Source organism: Galleria mellonella, unplaced genomic scaffold (genome assembly GCF_026898425.1).
Source record: "Galleria mellonella isolate WM207_F2 unplaced genomic scaffold, CSIRO_AGI_GalMel_v1 utg93, whole genome shotgun sequence".
In the NCBI taxonomy this organism is placed as follows: Eukaryota; Metazoa; Arthropoda; class Insecta; order Lepidoptera; family Pyralidae; genus Galleria; species Galleria mellonella.
In genome coordinates this window covers 6,071,619-6,094,942 of record NW_026442176.1, presented here as the reverse complement: position 1 = coordinate 6,094,942, position 23,324 = coordinate 6,071,619, and the positions used below count along the sequence as shown (strand labels likewise).

General features: G+C 34.9%; 4 non-coding genes across 4 annotated transcripts; 1 reads left to right on the top strand and 3 right to left on the bottom strand.

Moving 5' to 3' along the window:
* Positions 1-1,793: 1,793 nt before the first annotated feature.
* Trnas-aga (transfer RNA serine (anticodon AGA)) lies at positions 1,794-1,875 on the bottom strand. Its single transcript has one exon. It is a non-coding gene; the product is annotated as a tRNA-Ser (tRNA).
* An 8,452-nt stretch (positions 1,876-10,327) lies between these two features.
* Positions 10,328-10,409, top strand: Trnas-aga (transfer RNA serine (anticodon AGA)). Its single transcript has one exon. It is a non-coding gene; the product is annotated as a tRNA-Ser (tRNA).
* A 7,670-nt stretch (positions 10,410-18,079) lies between these two features.
* Trnas-aga (transfer RNA serine (anticodon AGA)) lies at positions 18,080-18,161 on the bottom strand. The gene has a single exon. It is a non-coding gene; the product is annotated as a tRNA-Ser (tRNA).
* A 4,786-nt stretch (positions 18,162-22,947) lies between these two features.
* Trnas-cga (transfer RNA serine (anticodon CGA)) lies at positions 22,948-23,029 on the bottom strand. Its single transcript has one exon. It is a non-coding gene; the product is annotated as a tRNA-Ser (tRNA).
* Positions 23,030-23,324: the final 295 nt, after the last annotated feature.

Sequence of the window (23,324 nt, the reverse complement as noted above, 5' to 3'; positions counted from 1 at the left end):
CAATTTATGATTAATATTGTTATTGGTACTCGATTATTGATACGAGAAAGCAATTTAATTAATACCGCTGACAAAATGAACATAGATGACGCAACGGCCTAGTGAGACGACTAAGGACATGGATAGTCATAGATGACGCAACGACTTGATCAACTGTCGAGGTAAAAATTTAATTTCATTCATTGACACCATACTACTCATATAATATTTTTATATGAAGCAAAATAATAATATACAATACTGGGAATATTACGTGTTATTATTATTATTAATATTAATTTAAGATTGCGTCTAAACAAACTAGTTATTTTGACGAGCGACGGTCTTCCACCGTGCGTTTTTCAAGGCACTTTCTTCCACGCACAACCATTCTTTGGAATCAACTTCCAGCAGCAGTATTTCCGGACCGATACGACAATATAACCTTCAAGAAAAGAGCATATTCTCTTTTAAAAGGCTGGCAGCACCACTCCAATGCCGCTGATGTTGTGGGTGATCATGGGCGGCGGTAGTCACTTACCACCGGGTAAGCCGGATGCTCGTTTGCCCCCTGTGTTCTAAAAAAAAAAGATATAAAAACTAAACTGCTGCACTGATTTTGTTATAAATTCTATGAGACCAATCTCTAAAGATAATCTTCTTTCAGATAAAGAATTTTCCAAATCTAGAATTGATGGAGTTATGACGTAATAAACATGAAATAAGCAACAAAATTGAGAACCTTTGAATCTTTATGAAGTTGGTTGAAAAATATATAGACAGATACTCTTTATTGTTTCCTCCAAAAGATTACAATAGTAAACTTATTCTAGACATAAACAATTACAAGAAATCCTCATAGCTCGTGATTGCAACGAGTCGAAAGGTTCAAGCTGGTATGGTAACCAGAGGGAGACTTTGTACAAAAGTCGATTGCTTGGGTACCTCTGTCCCATTCGTGTTTCTACCGTAAAGCAGTTGTGTTTGCATGGCTGTATTTCGGTTTGAAGGGTGGGATATGGCGTGAAGTTACTGGGTACAGAGGAATAACACCTGAGTCCTCAGGAATGGCAACGCATGGAGGGTATCATGGGCGAAACAGTATACTCTATTATGTCCATGGTACTGCTTATGTCTATAGGCGACGGTTACCACTTTCCATCAGGTGGACCGTAAGCTTGTTTGCCATTCTAAGTTGTATAAAAAAAAATCCAGATGCTCCGGCCCATAAGTGACAGTAACATTTGTTTGCTTATGACGCAGTGTGTGTTGTCAATGATGATCTACGGAACGAAATATGGGCCTACGCGGTTGCCTGTCTGCAAAAGATCCAAATTGCACAGGAGTTACGGAAAGAGCTATGCTCGGAGTTTTTTTGCAAGACAGAATTCGAAATGAGGATATCCGCGAAAGAAGCAAAATGGCTGACATAATCCAAAGATTGAAAATATAAAAATGCAAACTGAAATAGTAATGGGCGTCATCATTGATCACATAGCTGTAAGAACCAAAAATCGATGGTAAAGAAAAGTTCCTGAGTGGCGTACGGGTAAAAGTAGAGTAGAACGATGCCCCACTAGATGAAATGACGACACTAGATCAAGTGCATTGCAAGGAAACAGGGAAAAGATGGCTCAGGACAATCCCTTATAGCCGTCTATGGGGAAAGCTTATCTTCGGCAGTGGACAAAGTAAGGGCTGATACGATAACTACCTTATAGCGCCTTAATGGTTTTACATAACAGACATTGTCTCCTCACCATTTTATTATATTAATAAAATTTTAAAACGTTCAAATGTTTTACAAAAAGGGACGCAGATGGTAGGATTCGAACCTACGCTCCCAGAGGGAAACTGATTTCTAGTCAGTCGCCTTAACCACTCGGCCACATCTGCTTCGTTTATTTCCTTTCAAAACTATAATTTAAATACGCATATTGTATACATAATTGTACATGCATCTGTTACAAGTAGAGTTAAATTTTAATTAAAACAAGTTTAATAAAAAAAAATCATGACGACCATGTCGTGAAAAAATGCCTCTCAATGGATATAAAGAAACGGGACAGGGAAAACATATATATGAATTAATTATATTTGCATGTATGTAATTTGCCCTAATATATTAAAATATAAATAATTTTATTATTTATAGGGTACAGAGGAATAACACCCGAGTCCTCAGGAATATATAAAATTGATAGAGCATTTCGCTAAATTTTTACATTAATTATTCGGAAAAAAAAATTGAAATTATTACTCAATTTAAGAAAGAAAAGAACTTAAATAATATAATCATAAAATAATTCCATTAGACACTTAGTTTATTTCTGTTCTATGTTGCCAGTATTAGTTATTAAAAAAGTGCCACAATACGACTAAAAGTAGCGTAACTATCTGCAATGCTAACTTTTGTAATAAGAAACCGTAAACTCCGACCGGATTTCTTCGACCAAACGAACAAAATTTGCTACGGACAGCAGAAAAGCGGGCCAAATGGACAGTCTGATTAGGTCGCACCCGGTTACACCTGAACTTTTTTTTTTATATTAATAGACAAAAGAAGGAAAAAGCACTTCTTATGTTCGGAGTAAAATATTATTTTTAGAGATGGTTCCAAATATACATCGGGTACATAAATCTTTCAATTAGTGCTGCCTAAGATATTTATTAAGATATTTTTTCTTTTTCCACATTTATACAACTGAGATTAATAGAAACTAATAACTCGTATATGTTTGCATCATTATCACTAATTTGTAACGATTGCTTGGGCACCTCGTATATGTGTTGCATCATTATCAATTTACCAGTCATTTATTGTCCAATGTTGAACACAAACCTACCCCATAGACTGCCATAAGGAACAGTTCTGAGCCACTGACTCCCTGCTCGATGGTGGTTTAAATATTTTATTTTTAATGCAACTTAGAATGAAAAACAAGCTGATGGCCCACCTGATAAAAAGTGGTAACCGTCGACTTAATACATGATGAGTACCGTGGACATAACAGAGTACTGTTTCGCCCATAATACCCCCCATGCGTTGCCATTCCTGAGGACTCGGGTGTTATTCCTCTGTACTCAGTAAATTCACGCCATATCCCATCCCTCAAACCGAAACAAAGCCATGCAAACAAAACTGCTTCACGGTTGAAACACTAATGGGACAGAGGTACCAAAGCAATCGACTTTTGTACAAAGTCTTCCTCTGGTGGCAAGTGTGGCAACTACTGGCATAACCCCCCAAGGGGAGGCTTAAGTTCAGCAGTGGACAGTTACATGCTGATACGATGACGATGATAAAATATGATATGGTCTGAATGTTTCTGCATCTATTCTTTATTTTGCTAAAATCTTACAGGTATGATATAGACAAATGCGAGTATTGCCATCCCGTGATATATTTATTATAGCCCTTTTTAGCTAGATCTGGCAAATTCTTTTTTATACCACTGAGGTAGCAAACAAGCATACGGCCCACCTGATGGTAAGCGGTTACCGTAGCCTATGAACGCCTGCAATACCAGAGATATTACGCGCGCGTTGCCCACCCTGAAGAAACCTCTTTATTCCCCGTTTAAAGAACCCCAAGCTGCAGTCTCTTGGGAAAATCTTGGCAGTGAGCTCATTCCACAACCTGAGTGTTCGTGGGAGGAAACATCTCTAAAACCGCGCAGTACAGGACCATTGAGGCTGTAGGACATGAGGATGAACTCCCTGTCGATGGCGAGCCGTACGGTGGCTGTGGGCATCATATTGAACAATTTCTCTTGGGAAAACCTCGGCAGTGAGCTCATTCTATAACTTGTGTGTTCGAGAGAAAAAATCATCCCTGAAACCGCGTTGTACGCAACCATTTAGGCATTTACAATTTAATATATACTCATTTAATTGTGTTACATAATTTATTTGACATAGGTCTTAAAGCTCATTTCTGTTTTACATTCCCATGTAGATAATTTAAACAAAGGTCGTTCACACGGTAGCATTTCCCTTTCATTTTTCATCAACTAATTTTCCTGATTGTTCGTTCGTAAATAGTAGAATAAGTACGCGAATTACAATGTTTGAGCTTAAAATTAACACAGAATTACGCCTCAGAACAAATTTACAATTAACAAACAAAGTTTCGAAAGCGCCAGTTATATGTTTTAACTCGTTAACATTAGAAATTGTTGCACGTGTGTACCTACTTTCTATTATTTAGGTATGTGTATGGAAACAGTTGCGTTATTATTTTAAATACGCAAGTTCAGTGTTGACCACCTGCTGAGGGTACATGTAAATGGACATGACCACTATAGCAATATGTCCTATTTGAATTTTTTTTATGCAACTTAGAATGGCAAATAATCTGACGGCCCTTTGATGGAAAGTGTAAATTCACCCTGTAAATTCACTGCCATATCGCACCCTTCAAACCGAAATACAGCCATGTAAACAAGAATGGAAAATTAGCATTATTAACAATTCTGTTTTTTTTTTCTATCTGCGTTTAATTTGGGATTTTTTAAATATGCCAATCCCATAATATCTAAACACGTTATCTACTGCTACAACTAAATAATTCTACTTGCTAATTCACTTAAGCACAAGGCAAGTTTGACATTTAGAGCATGCATTATGCTCTGAACTATACCCACATCAAATTTATTAATGTTAAATGATTTTAAAAATGTTTCCCTTTCCCTTCGGTTCCTATCACATTCCATCAATATACGCTGCACATCTTCAACTTGTTCACACACAATACAGTTTGGTGAATGTTTTTTTTTATGAAATATGCAAAAATTCTTGATGGATTACCATTGATTGATGAGTTACCAGGTGGTCTACCATGAAATGAAATTCCGAAATTTCGGGCTCAATTTCGTGTTTTTGTTCGTACCGAAATCGCTCCCAATAAATGGAGCTTAACATTTCGTTCATCATAAATCCTATTCTAATAGTCCAAAGGAACGATCTTTTAATATTTTTAATAATTTTAAACAGCATGTATTATGTAATTTTAACATCAAATTTCTGTTTCGTTCGTCCCCGAAATTTTGGAAAATACTTCATGGTAGGCCCTCAGATCTGTTCATTAAAATTAATTACTTAATTTTACTACTATTTACAAACCAAGGTATCAGAAGAGGGTTTTTGAACGCTTATCAAAAAATCTAAGTTTCATTTCAACTTTCTGTCTGAGGAATAAGTACGAGTAGAAATTGCTACCCAAAAAAACAATGCAGCCATGACATGATGGATACGGGACCAGCATGGGAATAAACCCTATAAATTGTAATATATATATATATATATATATATATATATATATATATATATATATATATATATTTCTCTTTGTTTCTCTTTAAAAGTCATTTAAAAAGTTTATCTCTGGAACTAGCATGTATTCGTTGTAGGAAGATTTACTAGAGGGAGACTTTGTACAAAAGTCGATTGCTCTGTCCCATTCGTGTTTCAACCGTGAAGCAGTAGTGTTTGCATGGCTGTGTTTCGGTTTGAAGGGTGAATTTACAGGGTACAGAGGAATAACACCTGAGTCCTCAGGAATGGTAACGCATGGGAAGTATCATGGACGAAACAGTATACGCTGTTATGTCCATGGTACTGGCCATGTCTATAGGCAACGGTTATCACTTTCTATCAGCTGGACCGTCAGCTTGTTTGCCATTCTAAGTTGTATAAAAAATAACACCTGGAATTCAGCAGGGAGCTCGAAATATAACTATATTTACAATCTCAGTTCACTTCAGTCTAAAAATAATATTTAGAAGTTAAATAAATCACCTTTGATTTGATTTCTAATGTATTAATCTAACGTCATTGAACTAAAAATATATTTTTACTTCTTATTTATCGAAAACTTGTGTTTTTCTTTTAAGTTTATCGAATAATATGTGAGGATATTGTACTGAAATATTTGTGTTATGTTTGTAAGTAACTAAGCCCTTTCATATGGTAGGTAAATATAACTGAGCTATACCTATATTTAGTAGTTGCCACGCTTGGCAAGTGGGTTGGCAACCGCAGTTAGGCTTTCAGAGATGTTTTAAGAGGGACGCTGCTACCCATCTATTGCCCTATCTATGTATATAAACGAAGAAACATGATAAATACGTTAACAGTTACCTTGTACTTTTTTAAAGTACTTTAAAGAAAATCTCCCCATGCCATCTCCCCGTTGCCATTCCTGAGGACTAAGATGTTATTCCTCTGTACCCAGTAAATTCACGCCATATCCCGCCCTTCAATTAATCATCAAATCAAGCGTGGCAATTACTGGCAAAACTCCACTTATGAGGAAGGCTTATGTTCAGCAGTGGACAGTTAACGCCTGAAATAATTCAACCGGCAACTTAATCCATGTAATGTTAAAACACATTGCGAAATACCATTTGAAGCTGTCAAAAGGCCATTGAATTGGCCGCAGGCGGTCGCAGTGAGGTCACGGTGCAACGCGCGACGCCAGCGCAAACACCGCTTGATTGTGCAGCAAACAAACACCGCCGGGACCCAGCCCTCCGACTATATTGAGCCATTTGAATTTGAATTCAGAACGTTTCGATTTTTATATCTATCGATATTTTTTTTTTATAAGTACTCTATCTAGTTAGGTGAATAAAATATCTCGTCTATTTTTTTTTAATGGAATGTAATGGAATGGTACTCCAGCTTGCGCTAACAGTGACTATGGTTTCCAGGGGGATCACGTGGATGTACACCTGTTAGGGTATATTGTTTTGGTAGTCAACATGGTAGTAACAATACCTTCCTCCCTGTCTCGTCCATTACCTTACTAATATTTTAAATATGAAAAATTGTAATGTCACTTAAACGGTTGAATGAATTTGAATGAAATTTGATACACCGGTAGCTTATATTTTAATTGTTATTCGACTAGATAAATAGATGATTTGTATTTATATCATAATAAAACTATTGTTTGCCGTGTGGTCCCGGCATGGAATAAACCACTCCTTCCTTTCCCGTGCGTATCGTAAGAGTCGACTAAAGGAGGATGGGCAGCAGCGTCTCTCTTAAAACATCGCTAAAAGCCTAACTGCGGTTGCCAACCCGCCTACCAAGCATAGCAACTACTGACAAAATTTCCCTTATGGAGAAGGCTTATGTCCAGCAGTGGACAGTTAATAGCTGAAATAAATAAAAAACTATTGTACAAGATATTTGATTCAGTTATAGCATTTTACTAGTATAAAATAAGGCAGTTTTGATCGAATGTACCGCGTATACCGTTAGCGCAGGCAAAGATTCCATTCCATTATCATCTATTAAAAAAAATACATTAATGTACTTACAGATTATGTTTTAAATACTACATATTTCTCTGTTGGGCCATTGGTTCTTTGGTAGAGAACACCGTCCAATGTTAAGTCCGCCAAATGTACATAGTTTCACTAGGCATTAAAATTTAAATAAATAAATAAAATAAAAGCAAATAAATCGATAGGGATTACTCTCTGTTGATATGCATCTGTGATAAGATGGGCCATGTAGATAGATAGATACTCTTTATGGTTTCCTCCAAAAGATTACAATAGTAAACTTATTATAGATATAAACAATTACAAGACATGTATATAAGTCACTCGGTCCTCTCTGCCAACACCGTATCGAACTATGTTTAAAAGTTAATAGTTAACATTAAGTTAAGAAAGGTTTTTCCGAAATTCTCAGTGGAATAAGAGATAATGGATTGACCGCTAGCACCGAAGTAAATAGTTTCACTGATGTAGATGCCCGAGTCATAGTTTTTTTCAAACGACTTCAAAGATAAAACTAATGTTTAATCCCAATCGTCTGGACGAGTAGCGGTCTTCCACCGTACGTTTTTCAAGGCACTTTCTTCCACGCACAACCATTCTTTAGAAGCAACTTCCAAGAGCAGTATTTCCGAACCGATACGACAACATAACCTTCAAGAAAAGAGTATATTCCTTTTTAAAAGGCCGGCAGCACGCCTGCAATACCGCTGGTGTTGTGGGTGATCATGGACGGCGATAGTCACTTACAATCAGGTGAGCCGCATGATCGTTTGCCCCCTGTGTTGTAAAAAAAAATAAGGATATTCTCAATTCGGTTGTATGTTTTTTTTTTAATGTAAATAGATAGATACTCTTTATTGTTTCCTCCAAAAGATTACAATAGTAAACTTATACTAGATATAAACAATTACAAGAAATAATCACAATGAGAAAACAATGGGCGACCTTATCGCTAAAAGCGATCTCTTCCAGGCAATTGTGAGGTGACAAATATAAAAAAAAAAATACATCCGAATTGAGAATCTTCTAATTTTTGAAGTCGTTTAAAAAAAGCCGCTAGGATTAGGGCTACTATCACCTAAATTGGCAACACCGGCAAAAATCTCGGACATTTGGACGAAATATAGTTTTTCCCCGGACACTATTTTGCAGAGCCTTCTTGAATGCGGGTTATTGTGGATGAATTTGTAACTAATAAGATTTATTTCAATTGATCGCCTACAATAAAAAAAAATCCTATTTTCCCTGACAACAAAAGTGTCCGAGTTACACCCGGACACTTATCAAAAACTCCTGCCGAACGGCCTCCAGACGCTCTTCAAACTAGAACAAATCCGGGGAATTCCGAACGGATGGCAGCCATAGTTAGGATCCTGTGAAGGCTGTGAGATACATAATAACCGAAACATCATACATATTTTTTTATCAACAATATCGAACTCACGAACTCAGAAGAGAGAAGAAGAATTACGAAAGACATTTATCGAGCAAGAATGAATGGAGATGTCGGTAGGGGCCGCCCTAGACGGACGTATGTTGACCAAATAGGCGACGTGCTGAAGAAGGGCCAATTTAAAAGTACCCGTAACTGGCAAGCGTGTATGAAAAGATTGATGAATGTGGAAGGAGCGAAAGAGGTTTGGTTGAATCGAAGCATTTGGCGTTCCATTGTTTCTGCCTACCCTAATGGGAGACAGGCGTGACAGATATGTATGTGTGTACGAACTAAGTTGAACAGTGACGCACAAAGTCATGGAACTTAAAAGAACTGAGCAGTAATAACGTTTTAAACAAGCCACCTGTGTCTACAGAGGTCATACAAAATGTAATTGAATATGCGAATTGTATATTTCCAGTGAAATAAACGTCTTCATATATTTTTCTTTAAAAACAATATGAAATTTCTAATAAAAATATTACGTGGGTAATATTCAGTAATAATTGAAACAATAAAATAAATCTTTTTTTTTTATTAGTACATACACTCTTTGTACCTAATTTAGATGTAAGATACATTTATTATTTTTTTTTAAGAAAAAAATAAACGTATTGTTTTCTGTGTTTATTAATATTCATATTATAATATAAAAAAAATGATAATTTTACTCAAATTAATCAATTTTATTGTACATTTAATATATTTTGCGTACTTTATATTTTATATCATTTATGCATTAAAAATATCTATTTTTTTTTAATAAGAAATGTAAGCACAAGAAAGTTTTAAAATCTAAACACAAGTTCCATTGAAGTTTATATATTTCTTTATAAAATGTCTTTATAAAAGTCGATTGCTTGGGTACCTCTGTCCCATTCGTGTTTCTACCGTGAAGCAGTTGTGTTTGCATGACTGTGTTTCGGTTTGAAGGGTGGGATATGGCGTGAATTTACAGGGTACAGAGGAATAACACCTGAGTCCTCAGGAATGACAACGCATGGGGAGTATCATGGGCGAAACAGTATACTCTGTTGTGTCCATGGTACTGCTCATGTCTATAGGCGATGGTTACCACTCATCAGGTGGGCCGTCAGCTTGTTTGCCAATCTAAGTGGTATAAAAAAAAATTATCTACAATAAATGTACCTAATTGTAGATTCAAATTACACTTCTGTACTTATAGATAAAAATTGTATCCGTGCAACTTCCAGCAGCAGTATTTCCGAACCGATACGACAACATAACCTTCAAGAAAAGAGTATATTCCTTTTTAAAAGGCCGGCAGCACACCTGCAATGCCGCTGGTGTTGTGGGTGATCGTGGGCGGCGGTAGTCACTTACCATCAAGTGAGCCGAATGCTCGTTTGCCCCCTGTGTTGTAAAAAAAAATGCAATGTAAAAATGGGTCGTCAGTAACTTTCTAAAGTAATTATTAACTATACATATGTATATTTATAGTCATAAATTGACGTAACAAGTGAATGTATTCGACACTTAATAGCCTTCATACGGTACTTACAAGAACAGCTTCCATTCAACCAGATTTCTTAAAGTGAAAGTAATGTAAACTTGTATTTTTAAGTTTAGAATGTTACTTTGGAACTCTTTTTCTGCAGCAGATGTGGCCGAGTGGTTAAGACGACTTATTAGAAATCAGTTTCCCTCTGGGAGCGTAGGTCCGAATCCTACCATCTGCGAACTTTTTTTTCACAATTTTATTTAATATTTCTATTCTTCTTTCAATTCTAGGAAATAATCCGATCAACACAAATAAAGGAATAATTGTAATTACGTCCGTATATGCTTGAGACATCTCTTAAACACATTATATTTTTACACATATTAATATATTGTTTCTGCCTACCCTAATGGGAGACGGGCGTGACAGATATGTATGTATGTACATATTAATAATAACTAGAGATCGCCAGTGAAATTCAACTATAAAATTATTTTAAAAAATGAATTTATTACGGTTATGTTTGACATTTAGTAAGACTATAGACAAATAATATTCATCTATTCTCAATTTGACCATAGACTGTAACAATAAACAAAAGAGTATACAATATATGCGTGTGTGTCAAATACATGGTAGTGTGTGTAATTTTTTTTATTAATTTCATGTATTTTTTATGCATAATTTAAAAAAAAATTCAAGCATTCTGCACTCCTCTATACAAATTATTGTATAGAGGAATAAGTGTGCAAATTTTCATTCTCCTCTGTTCGCGCAATTTTAGTAAAAAGGGTACCAAAGTTTTGATTCACGTATTAGTATATAGATGAGAACTAATAAATACTTTGAACAGAACATTTTACTAACTGTTAAACCTAATTATCATCTGTTATGTACATTGCAGGTTAGTCCGTTATGTACCATAATTATCATAATTTCCTTAATATTCGTTTATATACCTCCAATTAATTTATTTTTATATAACTGTCCACTGCTAAACATAGGCCTTCCCCATAAGGAGAATTTTAGCAATATTTGCCACGCTTGGCAGGCGGGTTGGCAACCGCAGTCAGGCCTTTGGTGATGTTTTAAGAGAGACACTGCTGTCTTTCCCTCCACCATATGCTCCCTTAGTCGCCTCTTACGACACCCACGAGAAAGGAAGAAGTGGCCCATTCTATCTATGTGGGACCTACACGGCGAAATACTGACAATATCGTACGCTAGGAGGGACAGGTATTATTCGTAATGGAGTCTAATGAACCCATTGCTAGCAATACACCCTATCAGGTCGATCTCCACACGGTTCCCCCTGGAAACCATCGTGGTTAATAATAGTGGAATTCGTAACGGTGGGCTTTTTTTTTATACAACTTAGAATGGCAAACAAACCCACCTGATGGAAAGTGGTAACCGTCGCCTATAGACATGAGCAGTACCATAGACATAACAGAGTATACTGTTTCACCCATGATATCCCACATGCGTTGTCATTCCTGAGGACTCAGGTGTTATTCCTCTGTACCCTGTAAATTCACACCATATCCCACCCTTCAAACCGAAATACAGCCATGCAAACACAACTGCTTCACGGCTAACTGACCTGCCTTTTCATCGTCACCTATCATCCCTCACTGGTGCTCCGTCGGTGTATACCGATAGCGCAGGCGGAGTTACTATTCCATTATCACCCATTAAAAAAATATATCATACAGTAATGACACAGCCAGAAACAGATACGTGGTGAAGAAAGACAAATGTACAAAGCTCAGCTTTATAAGAGTTTTCTTCTAAAAAACCCAGAGAATAAGCCAATCATAAATGCTATAAAATTGTTTTGTCGGTAAACGGTCTTATCCCAACCAGTCTGGAACAACATCTCAGACGGTTGGGATTCCGAGGCAGCTCACTCCCGGGAAAGATGCAGAAAGCAGTGCTTTTAGATTCTGCCCGCATTGTATGCCGGTTTCTCTCACTGGGGCCCTGAACCCCGGCCGACTATGCTTCTGCCGGGGGTTAGTTGCCATCTCCTCTCCTTAAGAGGGGAGATGTGAATTTTGTAAAATTTTAAAATTATTTTTTATAACTGTCTTTATTAAATAATAAATTACAAAAAGTTAGATCTACTAGCCACCGAACTAGGCCAAGCATGTATCACAGTGGATAGTTAAATAAGTTCTTCTGACTTAAATATATATTATAAAAGATGTTACAATGTCCAATATAAACACACTCAAACTTGCAATGTCCTAGATATTTTACTTGTGGTGCAATATAATTAATTGTGGGTAGTATCATATTATTTCTCTTACAATTATACGATAGTTTACCGTACATAATTTGCCAGTCATCTTAGATATATTAATATGTAATTATCTCTTTTATAAAAAATAAAAAAAAATATATAAATGTAACTTATATGTATAATTTTGAAGTGTCTATATACCTACTTATTTTTGTATACCGTATAAGCTAAATATGTCAAACAAAATTATATCTTTACATCTGTATTTATTTATACGCATGTTTCGTAAATAAAAATCTTAAATCGTGAATTTAAAACCGTTTTTAAACCACTTTGTATGGAAAAATTTACTTAATAAGAATGTCAAGTTTCAAATTGGCTATTTACGAGACGCTCCAGAATTTTAAGAGACAATTCTTATACGTATTCAAGAAGATTGAACAAAGGTACGTTAAGTCAAATAAATTGGGACAGATTTTAAACCGCTATTTCTCTAAACTTTAATTTGATTGTTTTTCAAATTTATTTGTGTTTATTTTATTTTTTTAAACTACAATGCACAATAATATAAGTAAATGTATATATAGCGGACTTGACATCTAACGGCGTTCTTTAACAGTCATTCATGAGGCAAGCAGAAAATTAAATAGGCGGTACAATTAGTATTAAAATAAATACAAACATTGTAACTAATACATATACATTTATAAATAAATATATATACATACATACATACATACATACATATAATATTTTTTTTATACAACTTAGAATGGCAAACAAGCTAACGGTCCACCTAATGGAAAGTGGAAACCGTCGCCTATAGATATGAACAGTAAGTACCATGGACATAACAGAGTATACTGTTTCGCACATGATACCGCCCATGCGTTGCCATTCCTGAGGACTCAGGTGTTATTCCTCTGTACTCAGTAAATTCACGCCATATCCCACCCTTCAAACCGAAACACAGCCATGCAAACACAACTGCTTCACGGTTGAAACACGAATGAGACAGAGGTACCCAAGCAATCGACTTTTATACAAAGTCTCTCTCTGGTATATAATATACAACTATAATTCTAATGATGATAAGTTACAACAGCAGATAAAAGAAAATAAGGCAGAAAATACATCTGAAGCAAAAAGTACAAATAGAAGGCAAAAGAAAAGAAGAGAAAAAAAAAAGTTATTTGCAAAATGTGTTACAAGTTTTTTTAGGAAATGTACCATTTTTTTTTACCATTATAATTTAAAATTATAATAATTTTGAGTTCAATCTATTTGTTCGCGACATTGTAATCATTTGTATAGTTATAGCGATATTTTATAAAGCAAAGTCCTTAAATCGTTTTTAAATTGTTAATTTGATTTTTAAAATGTGTCATCATTATTACCCGTTTTTTAATAGAAATAAGAATAATTGTACAAATAAATAGACGCCGAAACGGTACTCTGAAGAGTTTTTTTTCCCGCTCGCACCACCGGGCGGGTTATAATTTAAACATTATCCGATATAATTTCAGAACGGAACCGGGAGCTTCAGAAAAGGAATTATTGCGTTTCTCTCCAGCCTGAACCAGCACCCCTACAGTCCACGCTCACCGAGCGGTCAAGGAACACCGTTCACTATTAGAAAATTACCTCATATTGGTCCTTACAGCAAGAATTTCGCTGTGATACCAGATTGGCATTTTAATTTTTGGACACAGGTTAATTAATTTTAAATAGAGAAATAGCCCCTCAGAATTCACTCCAATATCAGATGTTATTGAAACAGATTATACCAAAGTGGTGTTGCCAGTTACTAAATTTTACATCTATTCGAAATGCTACAAATGTAAGGTACAATTAATCCAGTAATGGCCAGACCATTAATGGATTAATTCTATCTTACATTTGTATTGAAATTTAATTGCATATACGAAGTCTATTGCAGTATTAATCAAGGCAAGAAGATATATTGAGATATTTGGGATAATGCTGTAGAGGCACAACAAATTACATTCAGTATGTGTCTGTAAGTTAAAATATACATTTATATACTCATTATTGTACGTAATATCTCTATATGTGATTAAATAAACGAATAAAGTTTCGTGCCTCCGGTCAAACTATTTATAATTACTCATCTCCGTCCAAAGGTTGACTGAGATCGCTCTTAGTGATAAGGCCGCCCATTGTTTTCTACTTTCAGTGTAATATATATTTTCTTGTAATTGTTTCTATTTATAATAAGTTTATTAATGTAATCTTTTGTACAAAACTGTAATATATGCGTAATGACAGTATTTTCTTTATTACGTTCGTGACGGTTTTTCGATATTGATTTATTCTGAAATATAACCGTGTAAGAAACTAAAGTATTTCCTCATTTATATATAATGGCTGTGTGGTCGCGGCATATGATAGGCCACCCCTTCCTTTCCCATAGGTGTCGCTGGGGACGACTAAGGGAGGGCGAAGGAAGAGCAGCAGCGTCTCTCTTAAAACATCTTTAAAGTTTAACTGCGGTTACCAATCCGCCTGCCATACGTGGAAACTACTAAGATAGCGTATATTCGCCAGTGAACAGTTAAAGGCTGATGTGATGATGATGATGATGATGTAATCCGAGATGTTATAAAACCAATAAAGAGTCTCTACATATCTATTTATATATGTATCTACATATTTTTTTAAATAGACTTGGTATTTGTTAGATTTCTTAGCAAAACACACAGGCCACACTTTCGCTCAGTGTATTTTAGTTTCGATCGATACAATTTTTAATGTTTAAATTATTTAATTAGTATAAATCTCATTGAGTGATGCACGTGATAGTAAAATTCAAGACACAACGTTATATTTGACATTTTTCTTGGTAAAAAATCACATACGAATAGAATGATTCAACAAAAGCTGTTTGTGAAACATCACTCGCTACTTGGTTTTCAGATTGACAGGTAAAAAGAAAAGTTTATATGTATGTATTCGATTTCTTCGAACTAGTTCAATTGATTTGTACAATTATTGAGCTAGTGTTAATGTTTTTAGACTATTTAGCTTTTTAAACCGACTTCAAAAAAGATTCTCATTTCGGTTGTATTTGTTTTTTGTTTGTGACATCGTTTGTAAACCGATTTGGAATATGTTTTTAATCTGAAAGGATAAGTTTTAAGATTAATTTAAAAAAAAAATTTAGAAAACGAATTTTAGAAAAAATGTTTAGAGATAAATATTAATATATTTTTTCTGACAATTTTGATATTTATAAACCGTATAGCAGTATATAATTGTAAATTCAATAAAATACATCACTGGAGGTAGCAACGTGAGGGGAAGAAAACTCAGGCGGGTATTTGTTGTTTACATCGTTCCGCGTAGTGTTTCCGTGGCAAAACGTAGTAAAAAGCGACACAAGTTTGTGATAGAAAAGGAAACAATAGTGCAGTAGAAGTAAAGTAAATTTATTTTTTAATTATCCATTTGGATAAAAAATATTAGAGATATGAATAGAAATAAAGAAATCGCACCTTGCAACTCTACGTTTTGTCTGTAGTGTCCCATTCCTAAGTAAAGGCTTGCCCAACTGAACCTACCTCCCACAAACTCTGACCAATTCACGTGAAACCGACCAAGGTCAAATTTCTAGGACTAACTTTTCATATAGATACATATTTATATTTCACTGAACAAAAAAGATTTGAACATAGAAAAAATAATTTGAAAACTTCCAAAGGAAAATATAGTATAGGTACAAAATTTTTAGTAATATTGCTCTCTCCCTTTTCCTTTATCTCTCTCTATATTAATATATGGTAAAGTAAAAAAAAATTTATGTATGTATATGTATATACAATATATTTTTTCCTTTAAACCGCCATTGTGTATCTCTGCATGTCCTAAATGTTGACTGATAGAGAATGTCTATAGCATTAAGTCCGTCTTTAGTACCACATTTCATTGGTCAATAAAATTTTAATAAATAAATAAAATATAATTCAACTATTTTCGAAAATTAACTTTTAAATACAAGTTAGATGCATTATTTATTTACAGTACTGATATCACACAAATAACAATACAAACATACACATAATACAGACATATACAATAAAAAGAGATAAAACAATGAAAAACAAAAAAACACAGTTAAATACATAGACAGTTAGATAGATAAATAGTTTATTTGCATTACTTACAGCATACAAATAAAAATACAAACATACGCATAATACAGATATATACAGTAAAAAGAGATAAAAGAATAAAAAACAAAATATATAAAACAACAATTTCCTACATTCATGCGTGTGCCATAGTAACACAAAATGGTCACAACTCAGTTTATTGCTTTGCCCTCAAAAGAGCAAGACACTAATATTCTGTTGTGGCCAGTTTAATACCGATACAATACTTCGGTAATCATTTGTATGAACGATATTAAGTCAAAATGTTTTCCCCACACATCCCTTTAGGTACGCAACCCTAAAATTAGGTACGTCAACACAAATAAGCTTAGTTCATACATAAAGTTCACGAGTTTGTTAATGAAACATGCCAATGTCAACGTGCAGGTATTTTTTAATAAAACCCGCTTTGATAGCTCCGTACCTGCCACGTCTGGCAAATATGCTAAATTGCTCCTTTATACACAGCCGTGTCATTGATGAATAATTATTTAATAAACACATACATATATTTACCTACACAAAGAAATGTGACTTTATTTAAAAAAAAAAAAGAAGAAAAAGGTATTATATTTAAAACCAACAGAATTTTCATCGTACCTCCCACCAAATTGTTTATAATTACTCCTCTCCATCCAAAGGTTGCCTGGAAGAGATCGCTTAGCTTAGCGATAAGGTCGCCCATTGTTTTCTCATTGTGATTATTTCTTGTAATTGTTTATATTTATAATAAGTTTACTATTGTAATTTTTTGGAGTAATCAATAAAGAGTATCTATCTATCTATCTATTATTTCTATATATAGACATCGAGAAAAGGTAAAATAGGTTTCAAATTTAACAACTCACATGCTATAATTTTCATTTTGCAAACTTCCATAGGTTATAATAACCATTTCATCAGGCGAGCCGTATGATTATTTGCTATCTAATTGACAAAACAAGTAAGTAAATATACTATTAAATCTTTACGCCAGATTATTATAAGGCAGCTAAAGAACTTCAAATACCGATGATAAGAATCCTTAGATATTTCTCTTACTTCATAACTCTTCAAAAATATTTAGAATTGACATTATTAAGCACAAAGGCATAACAACTTTGTCCTTAAAAATGACAGCGCATGAGAGGTACCACAGGGGAATTTGATTATTCCATGGTACTCCATGTATACGGCTTGACAATGGTTACCAATTATCATTAAGTAAATCTTCCAGCTTGCTAGCCACTCTGATCTGACTGCCGTTTTATACCTGCTGACCAGTTCCAAATACTTTTAATTTCGCCATTAAAATATTATCAACTTTAGTATGCAACATAGTATGGCAAACAAGCTGAAGGTCCACCTGTTAGAAACACAGAATCATGGTACTGTTCATGTCGCCCACAGAAGCGTGAACCAGTTGTACTATGGACATAACAACTTATCTAGTCTTTTAAAAACGAAGCCTTCCCCAATACACGACACTCTCTCACTTTAGAACAAAAATTCCGCAGATGGTAGGATTCGAACCTACGCTCCCAGAGGGAAACTGATTTCTAGTCAGTCGCCTTAACCACTCGGCCACGACTGCCTTGCAATATTGATTAAAAAAATCATATACTTTTGATATTCAGACCGACCGTGAATCTGCGGTTTACTTTCATTAATAAAGATGCAGGCACACAGAGAGTAAATAGAATGCCAGAAGTATAAACTGACGTGGGCAAGTTAGCTATTGACTTTAACACTGAATTTGAAACCGGAAATATACAGGCATTATTATTATTTTCAGAATTTTCTTCTTCAACGTTTTTTAATTATAAATTTTATTTAGAATCGCAATTTATAAATAACATTCTGTAATCCTTATTTAATATTATAAATGTGAAAGTAGTTCACCAGAGGGAGACTTTGTACAAAAGTCGATTGCTTGGATACCTCTGTCCCATTCGTGTTTCTACCGTGAAGCAGTTGTGTTAGCATAGCTGTGTTTCGGTTTGAAGGGTGGGGTATGGCGTGAATTTACAGGGCACAGAGGAATAACATCTGAGTCGTCAGGAATGTCAACATATGGGAGGGTAATATGGGCGAAACAGTCTACTCTGTTATGTCCATGGTACTGCTCATGTTTATAGGCGACGGTTACCACTTTCCATCAGGTGGACCGTCAGCTTGTTTGCCATTCTAAGTTTTATAAAAAAAATTAAAAACATGTGAACGTAATTTAGTTTGTTACCTCTTTACGCTTTTAATAACTCAACTATTGTTCCTAAAATTCCACACATCATGGATACTGGCTATTCCGTATAGCAGTCACACGAACAAAGTCGTGAAAACAGTAATAAAATATATAACATTCTACTCATTCAAAGCTCCGAAAATACCGCTTCTAATGTATACTCGTAATGTTACTATGCTAAAGTAACACCAGTGGGACATGAGACGCAGTTTCGAAGTATTTTAATAGACTGCAGCATTAACGTAATACACAGGTAATACAAAGTGCGACGGTATTACATCGACGAAGCAAAAAATACAGTACGATATTTCACTAAACTAGATGTTATTTTGCGGAATTCTATATCATTGGTGGTTTGATTAGAATTATTTCTTATAATTCCGCTACCATTAGTATGCAACTGTCAACACAGTCAGTCAGTCAGTCGATGTCAGTCGACGATTGACTGCTATTATTATAACCAAATGTTCTACTATGTACTGTGCTCTCTGTACATCACCAACTTTACAAAAATACTGCGGTCGCTCCAAGCAGCTGTATATACAATGATTAATTGTGAGCACGTTTCCATTTTGTTAATTTAAAAACTCAGTTTAAAGATTCGTATGTAAAAACATACGAATCCATTGATTTATTTTATGCAACTTAGAATGACAAACAAGCTGACGGCCCACCTGATGGAAAGTGGTAACCGTCATTGTATAGCCATGAGCAGTATCAAGGGCATAACAGAGTATACTGTTTCGCCCATGGTACCCCCATGCTTTGCTATTCCTGAGGACACAAGTGTTATTCCTCTATACCCTATAAATTCACTGCCATATCCTACCCTTCAAACCGAAACATAGCCATGCAAACACAACTGCTTCACGTTAGAACCACAAATGGGACAGAGGTGCCCCAGCAAACGATTTGTACAAAGTCTTCCTCTGGTAATTCAAATATAGGTTCCAATATATGATTTTAATGTAATAACTATACCGGTTTAACTTACGTGTAACTAAATCGGGGAAGCTCGACATGTTTCCGGATCAAATCGTGATCCTTAATCATAAGCAGCTGTGACGTGAGCACGATCCTGACTGCGCAAATATAATGTGTGCTTATGAAACATTTAGCAATAAAATATATGATTGTATACCAGAAAAGGCTGGATAGGAGATGTTTTGAAACTTTATTATAAAACTATGTACATGGGGGGGAAAGGGATTGTTAGCAATAGAGGTTGATAGCCCCATTGCTAGCAATATGCCCTATTAGGTCGACCTCCACGTGGTTCCCCCTGGAAACCATCGTGAACAATTCTTGTTGAATTCGTCACGATGGGCTAACTGACCTGCTTCATCCTCACCTATCATCCCTCACTGGTGCCCCGCCGGTGTATATCGATAGCGCGGGTGGGGTCACCATTCCATTATCATCCATTAAAAAAAAAAAAACTATGTACATATGTATGTACGCGTGAGTAATTTAAAGCAAATATTAATTCGTTTATTACATAATTTTTATATTTATCTTTTAATGTACGAAACAAATCAACAACAAATGCCATTATCTATAAAAAAAAATAACCTTCTACAAATATATACTTGAATCATTACATTCTTTTGCCACTTTCTTTCAAATTAAGAAGTAAGTGTAAAAGAAAGAGGCAAAACTGTTCTACGGCTAAAACAGGTTCATGAGAAATTTGACGTTTTTATGAATAAGTAGGTAAAAATATGTCAACAAATCCATCGTTAACTGTTCACTGCTGAACGTAGACTTCCCCCATAAGGGGGATATGCCAGTGGTTGCCAAGCTTGGCAGGCGGGTTGGCAACTGCAGTAAGCTTTTGATTATATTTTAATTATGTATATTAAATTTGTAACTGATATGGAAGTAACAACTGCAAGAAGAATTATATTTTTTTTTTATACCACTGAGGTGGCAAACGAGCATACGGCTCACCTGATGGTAAGCGGTTACCGTAGCCTATGAACGCCTGCAATACCAGAGGTATTACGCGCGCGTTGCCGACCCTGAAGAAACCTCTTTACCCCCCTTTTGAAGAACCCCATGCTGTAGTCTCTTGGGAAAACCTCGGCAAGGAGCTCATTTCATAACCTGAGTGTTCGTGGGAGAAAACATCTCAAATTGTCACAAAACATGTAAATAATATATAAAAATAGCATAAAATCGTTTACTTTCTCATTTTGATATCTTCTTCTACGTCTTAACTTTAATCCCTGCTACCACCAGAGTTAGCTTTCCTACTGCTTCCACTCTATTTTACTCAATCTTGTGCATCTTTTTTAAATAAAGCATTAGCTTGCATGTCTTTGTTGATGACGCGGCGACGTCTAGTTAACGTTTTAAATCACGTAACATTTATGTTATGTAAATTTATTAGATATATTTATTTATTTATGAACTAAGATTCATTGTGAAATAATGTCTAAATCAGTTTATAGTTTGATAAAACTTATTTACTTATTCACAAGTATGACCTTTTGGACTTGTCTTTACAAGGTATTTTTTATAGATTTAATCATAGTGAGCAAGGTACAACAAAAAACATTGGTAAAATATTATAATATATATATATATATATATATATATATATATATATATATATATATATATATATATATATATATATATATATATATATATATATATTATACCACTTAGAATGGCAAACAAGCTGACGGCCCACCTGATGGAAAGTGGTAACCATCGCCAATAGACATGAGCCGTACCATGGACATAACAGAGTATACTGCCTCGCACATGATACCCCCCATGCGTTACCATTCCTGAGGACTCGGGTGTTATTCCTCTGTACCCTGTAAATTTACGCCATATCCCACCCTTCAAACCGAAACACAGCCATGCAAACGCAGCTGCTTCACGGTAGAAACACGAATGGGACAGAGGTACCCAAGCAATCGAATTTTGTACAAAGTCTCCCTCTGGTGACAAACATAAAACAAAAAACGCATTTTGGTACGAAACCCTAAAAATATATGCGAATGGAGAACCAAAAGAATATAGACACATATTGAGAACTGACTTTTAGACGTCAGTTTAAAATACTTTTTACCTGTGAGTTAATTTGTGTAGGCTTTATAATATTATGAAAACCTTTATTTCCCTCGATAGTATGTAAATCACGAGCCTAGATATAGCCTATTAATATTCGCAATATCATCAAAGACTTCATTAATTTCTGTTTAAAGTCTAGATACGTATAAAATCATAATAATTTCAAATTGTGTTCCCCAAACGAAATTAATCCAAGGCTATCGTCTGCCATATTGGATTCCATGTTTGACAAAATGTTCTCATGTCGAATGGACACTTCTAGGATTATAAGTATGAGAGTTCACCGCCATGGTAATAGTTAAGAAATATCTCTGATTATTCCATCAATAATACATTACTGCAGCAGCCAGCAACTGAGGCATTGATGGACGAACGTGCAAATGTGGGCCGAGGTGTAACCGAGGCACACGTGAGTCCGTCAATGCCTAGTTATGGCCAAGGCTTATATAGTACTTTTCTCAAACAATGCGCGGAAATTAAAAATTTTACTTTTTAAGTTCAATGACGAATAACGAACAATAATAATTTTTCACGCGCCATAATGTTCCTTTGTTTTTTTTTTCAATAAACAACTTTCTATTTACAAGCCAGTTCCAAATTTAAATAAAACCTTTTATTAGTTACCTCCTTGGTAGCTATGATTCGAAGTAAAAGGCCATTCCATTTTTAAATTACAGGACAGATATGAATTTACATAGTAATTTATCTGGCCGCAAAACACGACAGATATGGATTTTCATACAACTTTTGCCGGCCGCTGCCTGCATGTTTCTGGCCAGTACGGCAAGTTTGATTTATCTCGAAGAAGATTATCAAAATAATGCTCACATTTCCAAGCATGTTTGAGAAAAAATAATAACTTTTAGTTCCACAAAAGAATATTTAATTTTGACACAAATTTGCATAGTAACAACAAAAGAAGTATATATACCCTTTCGATTAGCTAAGATCATCACGTAACATTCTCACCTTTTGAAAAGCACTTCATTGAAGTTATTTCCATAAATGACATATTTAACCTACATGGATTTATTTGAGGAGTTAAAAAATCCGCAGATGGTAGGATTCGAACCTACGCTCCCAGAGGGAAACTGATTTCGAGTCAGTCGCCTTAACCACTCGGCCACAACTGCTATGAGGTGTTCAATGAAATTCATTGATTCTAGTCACCTCTAGAACCGATCGAAAGATGTCTGAAGGTTATGTCGTATATAATACTCTGTTTAATAATTAATTTATAATACACAATTATTCCTATTATAGTAAAGAAAATAGAATACATAACCAAATTGAGTAATTCAATACAGTGACGATAGAATCTTCGTATATAGATGGGTTTTTTTTATACAACTTAGAATGGCAAACAAGTTGACTGTGGTAATAAACCATTAATAAAGTTACTACTATTACTGTTACTACTCACCAGAG